Genomic DNA, 11,331 nt, shown 5'->3' on the forward strand with positions numbered 1-11,331 from the left:
AACTTCTACAGACTTACCTTAGTCTTTAAGTGCTATAGTTATTTTCTAAAATGAAATAATTTCTGCATGTTCATTCTAAACCAGTTTAGATAATGGAAAAAGAAGCTGCAGTATACAGCTGTACTGAGCAAATCCCTGAACCCTAAAGCAAACTGAAAAAAGGAGTGATCTGTGGAAAACAAAGCCGGATTTTCTAACAAATGAATAAATTAAAGAAAACTTCTAAAATTAATATTATATATGCCAGGGGACACCATGATCCACTTTTGGTATTTATTTGTTCCTTTAAGACATTATTAATTTTCTCTATTTCTGAACTCTCTATATAATGTAAGAAGAGTTTGATTATGCAATAATTTATAAATGCAATAAAATGCTATTTTGAAAATATTGTGCCCCCCTGCCTCTTACTGCTCCCCAAAGGACCTAAATAAACTTCATCAATGAGCACTTGCTCCAATTGCTATTTACAAAATGAGAAACTTGAACTAAAAAAGAAACTTTAATAAAGCCAAATTTAAAATTGCTGTGTTTCATTCTGTGCAAACATGACATTTAAATTAATAGCATCTATCTCTGTCCCTTAGGACATATAGTATAATTTGAAAAACCACAGATGGTGTATATGCATTTCTGTGTTTATACATTCTTACTGAGAATTTAAAATAGTTTTCTTGTAGTTGTTATACTTCATTACCATCATGTTGAATTTACAAATGAATGTGGGCGTAGTAAAGCCCATTACTTCCTTAAAGAAGAATCAAGAATGGGAGCCAGTAACATATTATTTTAATAACAAATAACACCTTTGATGATTTTCCTTTCTAAACCAGTTTAGATAATGGAAAAAGAAGGACATGCAACATATTTGTCGCCAATACCAAAAAGTATCTCAGCTTCTGGGATAATTTGTAAGCTTGATAAGCAAGAGAAATGTTGCATATAAATGATACCACAGCCTATGTTTTAGGTAGTTGTGCCTCAATCCTTTATTGATTATAGGCCTTACAATTCGAGGCAGACAAAAGAAAAATAATCTCCATCATGTTAAATGCCAATCTGCAATGTTTATGAGTACCTCCTGCTGTATTAAATGACTCACACATCTGTCAGGTGTGCTACATTATAGCCACAGGAAAAACTCAGCGCAGGTTGTGTGCCAGGCAAAACGCTTTGTCTCAGACCTTGTCAATTCTGCTGATGGATGAGTTCAGGATTCTGATGAATAAGATTCTAAATGTGTTTATGCTTTGCCAGATCTTTGCAACACATCAGGAGGCACAAAGCTCAGGCAGCTGGAAGGAATAGGGACATTTTTAAAGGACAGTACTTCTCCTGACTCATACAAATGTGTCAGTTCTAAGCTATCCTGGTGAGATGGTCCCCTAACCCTTTGTAATCCTTTTTAATAAGCCTCATTTAACAGAATAATTTACGTTTACTGAAAACAAATTAATTCCAAGCAATTTGCAAAGGTTATCAATCTTTTGAGGAGCTTTAGTTACTGTTAGCTTTACATTTTGCATAGTACAATGTCTACACAATCAAAGCATTTGCAGACATATTATTTAGTTTATTTTATTTTAAACTGTGCTAACAGTGGTTAAATCAGATGAAGTTGTTTTACTTGGATGCTATATATGTGTTAATGTTCTAGATAACAAGCAATTAATAAATTCAAACACTTTTCTCATGATATTTCACATTCTAATTTAAAACCTGGATGATTTTTTTTTATTTAAGAGGGAAAAGAGAAAAACACAAAACAAAACAAAGCAGTGTAAGGTTACACATAATACAGAACTACAAAAAAAAACATAACAGTAAGAAATCACCTGTTAATAGATTACATATTATCATCTTGGAAATAGTTGCTCAAATCACAGTATCAAAGAATACAAAGTAGACATTCAAACAGAGACTGCAAACAGCTGTGTTCAATGATCCAAAAACATTAATATAGTCAGCTATTTAACACACCTAAACACACTTGCTGTTATATCTGTTAGAGCTCTTTTTTTTTTCCTCCCTCTCTTTTTTACAACAAAATTTACACACTTTGGATTTTATTACTCCTTAGTTCTTATTACTTTTTTTGGGGGGGGGGGAGAATAAAGTCAAATATGGCAAAACAAAGCTGTCAGTCAAAACCAAGGATAGACATAGCACATGATGTAGAACAGAGTACAAGGTTATTAACAATGGTTATCAACGTTGTCTCTTGTTTCCTTAAAAGGAATTGTCTATCTCATTAGATATTATAAAGTTTGACAAAACTGTGGAGAACAAGACCAATAAAACCTAGGCATTGTGAACATTACAGGACTTCCAAAGGAGACAATAGTCAAACCAGAATGGGCATCTTTGTGAATCTTATTGCCTTCAAATTAGTTGCCTATACCCTCAGACCTGCTATTATCGCACAGAATGGAACAGAGTCTAATCAGTCAAAACAAGATCTTGGGAGTATCACAGGACTTCAAAACAAGTCAATAGGAGATCGAAAAGAGTTACTATTATATATCCTATTTTTTTTTATTTTTCCCTTAATTAAAATAAACATAAGAAATAGCTAAATAATTTTTTTAAAGAATAGTAGTTACCATAGTGTCTGTCTTTTTCCTTAAAATATTTGGATAAAACTTCATATACTATAGCTTCAAATATTTCCATATCAAAAAGCCCAGAATAAAGCCTTTCTAATTAATAAGTGAAAATTTTATAAGGCTTCAAGGCCACATAATGGGGAATCATGATTATCACATATTCTTATATATTTGAATCATTACTTACATTAGGGAAACTATTCGGTATTCATACATGCGAGATTGATTTATTTCACTTATGAGTATGGTCTCAAGCTGCGCCCATTTATTGATAAATATCTCAATGCGATCCTTCTTTATAGCTGAATAATACTCCATTGTATAGAAATACCACAACTTTTTTATCCATTCCTCAGTTGATGGACACTTGGGTTGTTTCCAAGATCTGGCGATTACAAATTGTGCTGCTATAAACATAGGTGCCCATATATCCCTGTGGTATGATGCTTTCAGTTCTTCTGGGAATATGCCTAGAAGTGGAATAGCTGGAATAAATGGGATTTCCAATCCCAACTTTTTGAGAAACCTCCAGACAGACTTCCACAAAGGCTGTACCAGTCTACACTCCCACCAACAGTAAAAATATGGAACGCTTCACGAATTTGCGTGTCATCCTTGCGCAGGGGCCATGCTAATCTTCTCTGTATCGTTCCAATTTTAGTATATGTGCTTCCGAAGCGAGCACAAAACCTGGATGATTTTTAGATTGGCTTTGGGAAATACATTTGTGGAAAATATATTCCTATTACATATCAATTATTTGCTTTAAAAGTGTACAATAATCATAGTAATCTACACGAGTGATATATCCTGTTCCCACTACCAATATTGCAAAGAACCTTTGTGTTTTCTAAAATTTATCTTTCAAACTTTGTGATTAAAAACCGTCCATAAAATCTAACATAAACCTAGCAAATACTATCACAAATTAGGATTAAAATGCATCAACAAAGTACTGAAAATATAATGAAATTAATGGAGATCAATTAGAATGAAAAATAAATATCTCCATTCAACAGGTTGTGATATTTGATACCACATTTGGCAAATTCACTAAGATTATAATTTTCAAAAAACAACTCTCCTCTCATATCACAGAAAACTTGTACAACATATATACTTAGCCTTTACACTTAAATCAAAACACTGTGAAGCTAGAACTAGCAACACAACCAAAAATAACATCTCTACAAACATCTGTGGATAAGAAATACAGACATCAATCATAATTCTTGAAAGAAAATTTCCCTGGGTAATTTATTTAGTCACAATATTTGTTTACCATATTATTTAGTCAGCCATGAATTCATTCACATTCTCATAAATAGTGCAGAAAACACGTTGAACAGAGCAGAAAATTCTTTGTCATTTTAAAAGTTCTAAATCTCTAATCAATTAACTAGATATAAGTCAAAAAGATTATGTACATTGTAACGCATTCTGAGAGAACTTCAATTTTTAAACTTGTGCACCAAAGTTATTAACAAATTCACTTATATATCAGTGGATATAATTCATTTACAAATAAAGTAAGAAGTTAAGGATAAAAGTTAAAATCACTTGTGCTTCATAATCCCATAACCCATATTTATTGAAAAGCATCTTCCTAATGCATTGCAGAATCATAAATCAGTTCATATGGATATATATGATGTGAACTATATGTCATATATATATATAAATATACAATGTGATATCTGTGTAGTATGTATATATATGATATATATATATATGTCATTTACAAATTTTTGTATCGTGTACAAATAATAAAAATAGGAACAAAGATTTAATCAGATACTTTACAAAACGGAGTATACCAATTGCTACTAAGCAGTAAGGGAAGGTCACTAAATTTGTTAATCAGCCCGGGCTTACACACAACGGATTTCTAATCTTAAACACTACAAGCTGGAAAACAATGTGGTGACATCTTGAAAGTGACAGGAAAAAAATCTCTTTATCTAGAATTCTATGCTCTGAAAATATACTTCAGAAATAAAAGAGAAATAAATAGTTTTCTTAGAAAAATGAAAGCATAGTGAACTCATTTCCAGGTGATTTTGGTTATACTAAGTATTTAAGGAAGTATTTCAATCGGAAGAACTATGATACCAAAGAGACACTTGGATCTACTTCAAGAAATAAAGTGCACTAGAAAGGGATACCCAATTCATTTTATCTTTATAAAATTACTGCGTAAGATCAGTTACTCACTACAGCAAACGTATAATTGACACTGTGCATCTGGAGCACAGACACAATAAGAAGAGAAAGTACTTGTACTATTAAGTGTGACAAAGGAGGAACAGTAAAAGTTTGAGTAGTCCTTGTGCTACTCATTCTGATCAATTAAAGATATATATTGCAAGCGGGGGCAAACAAGAAAAAATGTAGAAGAGATATAAATTACAAAGTATAATTGGAATCACAAAAGGTCAATTAATCCCAAATAAACAGAAGAAAAGCACCTAATGAATCTAATGGAGGATTTTAATCCAATCACATCAGAGCACTTAAACTAAGAATATGAGAAAAGATATATCAGAAAAGCAGTCAAATGAAAGATGGAGTGGTTGTATCTATGTAGGATACAGTTCACATCCAAGGAGAAATTATCATCATAAATAAATATGTATGAATCAAAAAAACAGAACTTTACAATACACTAAGTAAAACTGACAAAACTGAAATTAGAAATGATGAAATCTACAGTTGTAATCGGAGATTTAACACCGCTGTCTGGAAATTAAAACAATAAGTTCTAATGGATCATGAAGGTCAAAAACAATATAGCAGAAAATTATGAAATATTGCTGATCAAAATAATATGAAAGCATACTATATCAAAATTACGGTGATGCTCCATTACTGGAAAAAATTATGGTGATGCTTTGAGAGAAATTTATATATCAAATGTTTATATTATATGAGAGAAAATGTTTCAGTTTGATACATAAGTTTCCATTTTAAGCAATTTAAGAACAAAAGAAAAATTCAAAGCAAGTGAATGAAAAAAGATAATAAAAATGTATCAATGATTGAAAAGCAAAAGGGATTGGAAATAAACAGGAAAATAAAACCAACATCTTGTTTCTCAACAAATCAAAGCTAACAAGTCAGATAAAGCAAAAAAAAAAATTCAGAAATTACAAATATTAGACAACCAAGAGCAATTTTGTAGCCATAAACTCTTTTTTTTTCTTTATTGAGACAAGGCCTCCTTATATAGTTTAAGCTACCTTTGAACTCAAGGCAATGCTTTACCTCAGCCTCCCAAATGCTGGGATTACAGACGTGCACCACCATATATGGCAATAAATTTGACAATTTAGATGAGATTATAAAATTCACTGAAGAGCGCCAGGGATTTTAGCTCAGCAGCACAAGTGCCTGACTGGCAAGTGCGGAGTCGTGAGTGTGATCCCCGGGACAAAAAAAAAAAAAAAAAAAAAAAAAGAAAATCACTGAAGAATCCAAATTCCCAAAGCTCACTGACAAAGGAAATAGATAGAACATTTCTAAATCTATAAAAGAACTAAATTTATATTTGAAAGTTCTCTAACAAAGCCAACCATAGACCTAGATAGTTTTATTGGTGAATTTTATTAAACATTTATAAAAGATATGATAATTTTATGAAAATTCTTGCAGAACATAGAAGAAAAAGAAATGTTTCTCACATTTTATGATGTCAGCATTACTTTGTTTCCAAAATAATACAAAAATTTTCCAACAAAGATACTATTGTGAAAATACACAAATCTTGCAAACAAACTGGAAGAGGATCAAGAGATAAAGGGAGGAGGATGGGGGGAAGCAAAAGGAAGGGTTAATAAATAAAAATTAAGATGTGTTATGTACATTTTGTAATTCGCCATGATAACTACAATCATTATGTCCTGAAAGTGTGTACTAATAAAATTGTTAAAAAGAAAAGAGGACTAGAGGACCACTGCGCCCATCCCAGCTTGGACCACCATGCCTCACCTGCCCCACAGCATGCTCCACCCACAAGCCGGCGTAGAGGAGGAGCACTGCGCCCACCCCAACTCACATCACCGCTGTGCCTGCACCTGGCATGCTCTTCCCGCATCAGCCCAGAGGACCGCTGCACCCACCAGGCTGGGCCCGCTGCCCTCCTCTACCCTCCCCATCTCTTAGACCAAGCACTACTGTGAATGTTTGGCTCCCATTCTCCCTCCCAGAATCTTGAACTGTAGTGGACTGGCCATACTGGTTTGACGGGAGACTTGGTGGCCCCTCACCCAGATGGAGGACCCCAGCAGGTTTAGGTCTCTATGTACCCAAAAATTGGATGAAAAACCAAATACACAATTGTAATAGGGGACCTTAACACCCCACTGTCACAAAGAGACACATCAACTACACAAAAAGTCAGCAAAGAAATAATAGGACTGAATCATATCTGTGGGCGAATGGACTTAGTGGATGTTTACAAATTGTTCCACCCAACCATGAGGAATATGTATCCTTCTCAATTGCACATGGGACATTCTCCAAAATAGACCATATTTTAACTCATACAACATTCTTTAGTAAATGAAAAGGGAGCAAAATTATCCCATACATAATATCTGACCATAGTGCACTAAAATTGGAAGTTAATGGCAAAAGAAACTGCAAAACCTGCATAAATGCATTGAAATTAAATAATAATTTTCTGAACAACTAGTGGGCTGCAGAGGAAATTAAAGAAGAAATAAAACAATACTATAATACAATGAAAATGCAGATACAGCATACCATCACCTATGGGATGCAATGAAAGCAGTCCTAAGAGGAAAATATCTAGCAATAAATAGTCACATAAAGAAAATGGAATGAGCACAAATAAATACCTAATGCTACATCTCAAGCTTCCACAAAAGGAAGAGCAAGTCAAACCAAAGCTCATAGAAGAAAGGAAATTGTAAAGATTAGAGTAGAAATTAATGCAAGTGAAACAAAAAAATACAAAAAATTAGCAAATCAAAGAGCTTGTTTTTTGAGAGAATAAATAAAATTGATAAAACTCTAGACAACCTTATCAAAAACAGAAAGAAAAAACTCAAAGCCACGCAGAAAGGAGTGAAAAGAGGGAAATTACTGCAGATCCCATGGAAATTGAAAAAAATCATGAACACCTATTTGGAAAATCTCTATTCAGATAGGGTGGAAACACAGAGGAAATGGACAGATTTCTAGAAACCTATGAACTACCAAAGCTCAATCAAGAAGCTATAACAATTGTGAATAAACCAATATCACTACTGAAATAAAAAACATGATTAAAAACTTACCAACAAAGAAAAACCCAAGTCTGGTGGATTCATGGCTGAATTCTATAAGAAATTTAAAGAAGATTTAACACCAATTCTCCTTAAACTTTTCAGTGAAATTGAAAGAGAAGCAGTTCTCCCTAACTCATTCTTGGAGGCAAGTGTCATTCTGATACCAAAACCAGAGAAAGACCCAACCAAAGGGGAGAGTTATAGGCCAGTCTCACTAATGAACACTGATGCAAAGATTTTCAATGAAATACTGACAAATAGAATGCAGCAAATAATAAAAAAAATTATACACCATGAACCAAGTGAAATTTATTCCAGGAATGCAAATTAATAAACGTAATATACCACAGCAATGGAGCCAAAAATAAAAACCACATGATCGTTTCAATGGACACAGAAAAAGCTTTTGATAAATTCCAGAACCTGTTCATGATAAAAACTCTATAGAAATTTAGAATAGATGGTATGTACCTCAGTCTCATAAAGGCCATTTATGGTAAACCAGTAGGCAACATTATACAAAATAGGCAAAACAGAAAGCCTTCACCCTAAAATCAGGAAATAGACAAGGATGTCAACTATCACCACTGTTCAATATAGCTCTAGAAATATTAGCCAGAGCAATCTGACAAGAGGGTGAAAACAAAGGAATAGAACTAGGAAAAGAAGTTGAATTATCATTATTTACAAATGACATGTTACTCTACATAGAAGACCCCAAAAACTTATTTTGGGGTAATAAACAAATTCAGCAGCATAGCTGGATATAAAGTCACATTCAAAAATCAATAGCATTCCTGTACACAAATAAAAAACTTACAGAGAAATTATGGAAATATTGCCTTTCACAATAGTGTCTAAAAAAATGAAATACTTACAAATCAACCTAACCAAGAATGTAAAAGACCCATATGCTGAAAATTATACTACTCTAATAAAGGAGATTGAAGAGGATATTGGAAAATGGAAGGACATTCCCTGCTTTTGGTTAGGAACAAGCAACACTGTGAAAATGGCCACACTCCCAAAACTGTTACACAGATTCAAAGCATTCCCAATCAAAATACCTTTAACATACCTTACAGGTTTTGAGAAAACACTCCTGAAATTCATTTGGAAACAGAAGAAACCTAGAATAGCAAAGGTGATTCTGAGCAACAAAGGCAAAGCAGGAGGCCTGTTAATTCCTAACTTCAATATATACTACACAGTCATAGTGAGAAAATCAGTATGGTACTGGCAAAGAAATAGACCTGAGGATCAATGGAACAGATTAGAAGAGATTAGAAGTTGCAAACACTACTACAAAGACACTCAGCCACCTGAAATTTAACAAATATAAACATGTTCACTGGTAAAAAGATAGCCTCTTTAATAAATGGTTTTGGATAAAATTGGCTTTCCACATGCTGAAGACTGAAAATAGACCCATGCCTATTACCACACACTAAATAAAGTCAAAATGGGTCAAGGATCTAAATATTAAAGCAGAAAAACTAAATCTACTGAAGGACAAGGTAGTATAAATCTTGGAGGATAGGGGTAGGCATGAATTAAAAGGAAACTGCACAGAAAATACTTCAAAGAATCAACAACTGAGATCTCATATTACTAAAATGTTTTTGCACTGCAAAAGAAATCACCAACAAAATGAAAAGAAAACCCACAGAATGGGAAAGAATTTTAGCAACAATCCCTCAGACAAAGGTCTTATATCCAGGACATGTAAAGGATTGAAAAACATTAAGCCCCAAATTCAAAGATTCTCTCCAAAAATGGGCATTGGAGATGAACACACGGTTCTCATATGAAGATATACAAGTGGTAAATAAATATTTGAAGAAATGTTCACTATCACTGGTCATTTGAGAAATGCAAATTAAAACAGCATTGAGATTTCATCTCACCCAGGAAAGAATGGCTACCATCAAGAAATGAACTGATATAAGAACAGAATATTAAAAGCAGTTACAGACAAGAAACAGATCACCTATAAAGGAAGACCCATCAGAATTACAGCAGACTTCTCAACACAGATCATCAAGTCAAGAACGTGGAGCAAAATATTCCAAGCCCTGAAAGAAAATAACCTCCAACCCAGTTTGATATACCCTGAAAAACTGTCTCTAGAAATTAATGAAGAAGCAAGATGCTTCCAAGACAAAGAGGAACTGGGGGAATTTGCGACCACCAATCCAGCTCTACAGAGAATACTTCAGGGCATTCTAGAGACAAAGAAAAGTACCAGGATTCCAGGGACAGTAGCAGAGAGGCCTCAATGAATGGAGCAGTAAGCAAAATGAAGAAGACAAGCAGACAACTAATGGAAGAAAAAGAGCACAGCAGAAATGAGACAAAGAAGGTTGGTAATAATCTCTAATATAGATGGCCTTGATACACTTAATTTAAACAAAAAAGAATCACAGGTAGTGTAGAGCAAGAGGTAGGGTCCACCAAGATGCCCTTTATAGGAAATATAATTAACATGAAAAAGGATATATGGACTGAAAATCAAATATGAGATAACAATACTCTATGTGACAGGGAACCAGAGGGTAATAGGGGCAACTAGACCAGTATTTGTGGATAGATTGGAAAGACAGGCTTTAACAGGTACATTAGATAAAGTTTAAGTATGTGGTTTAGTGCCATTGTCAATTATACTAATTGCCTCATCTACTTTTGGTCTTCTCTTTTTCCTTTCTTGCCTTACTTTATATTAGTCGAAATTAATTTTTGTAAGTATTCTATCATGATTCCTCTTGTGGCCTTCTAGGTATGTTTCTTTGCATACTAAGCTAGTGTTTGCCAGTAATTACAGTACCATCATTAATTTACCATCTTGTTAGAACTCACGTTTAATTATTACAGATGAAAAGAAATTTGTGCCAATGTATCTATAGTTGTTCCCCATCCTTTGAACTACTGCTTCTATATATATTACTTCTGTGTTACCCAAGAATTCATTGTTATCATTTATTTATAGCCACAATATGTTTTAAAGAATTAAAGACAGAAAAGCTCAAGCTTTTATATTTACCTCGTATTTATCATTTCCTGTGTACTTCATATCTTTTTTATAGAACTGAGCACATCGAGGATTCTGAAAATGGCGGCGGGCTAGGGGATCAAGCAAAGAGTCTCTCCAGAGAATTCAAACTCGAAGCTAAAAAAAGACAGCATGGAGAGGGCCAGACAAATCGATAGCGATTCTTATTAACCAAGACAGTACAGCTGGAGGATTTAAAGTCGCGCTGAGACCTTTGCCAACAACGGGAGGCTGCAAATCTCACGCCCTTAAATCAACAAACAGACTCGCGGACCCAGCACGAAAAGCTGAGTTGCTTTTGGGGACTGCGGGAAACGGACCGAGACTCCAAGTAGCAGCCAAGGCTGCACCGCTGCACCAGAGCGGACGTACAAAGCGCGGGCGT

General features: G+C 34.0%; 1 non-coding gene across 1 annotated transcript; it reads right to left on the reverse strand.

Annotated features, from left to right (window-relative positions):
* Nucleotides 1-3,184: 3,184 nt before the first annotated feature.
* On the reverse strand, nucleotides 3,185-3,291 carry LOC111755428 (U6 spliceosomal RNA). Its single transcript, XR_002789980.1, has one exon. It is a non-coding gene; the product is annotated as a U6 spliceosomal RNA (small nuclear RNA).
* Between the last annotated feature and the right edge of the window lie 8,040 nt (nucleotides 3,292-11,331).

This window comes from Cavia porcellus, unplaced genomic scaffold, assembly GCF_034190915.1.
Source record: "Cavia porcellus strain 051 isolate PalLab524CR breed Dunkin Hartley unplaced genomic scaffold, mCavPor4.1 scaffold_1, whole genome shotgun sequence".
NCBI classification, from domain to species: Eukaryota; Metazoa; Chordata; class Mammalia; order Rodentia; family Caviidae; genus Cavia; species Cavia porcellus.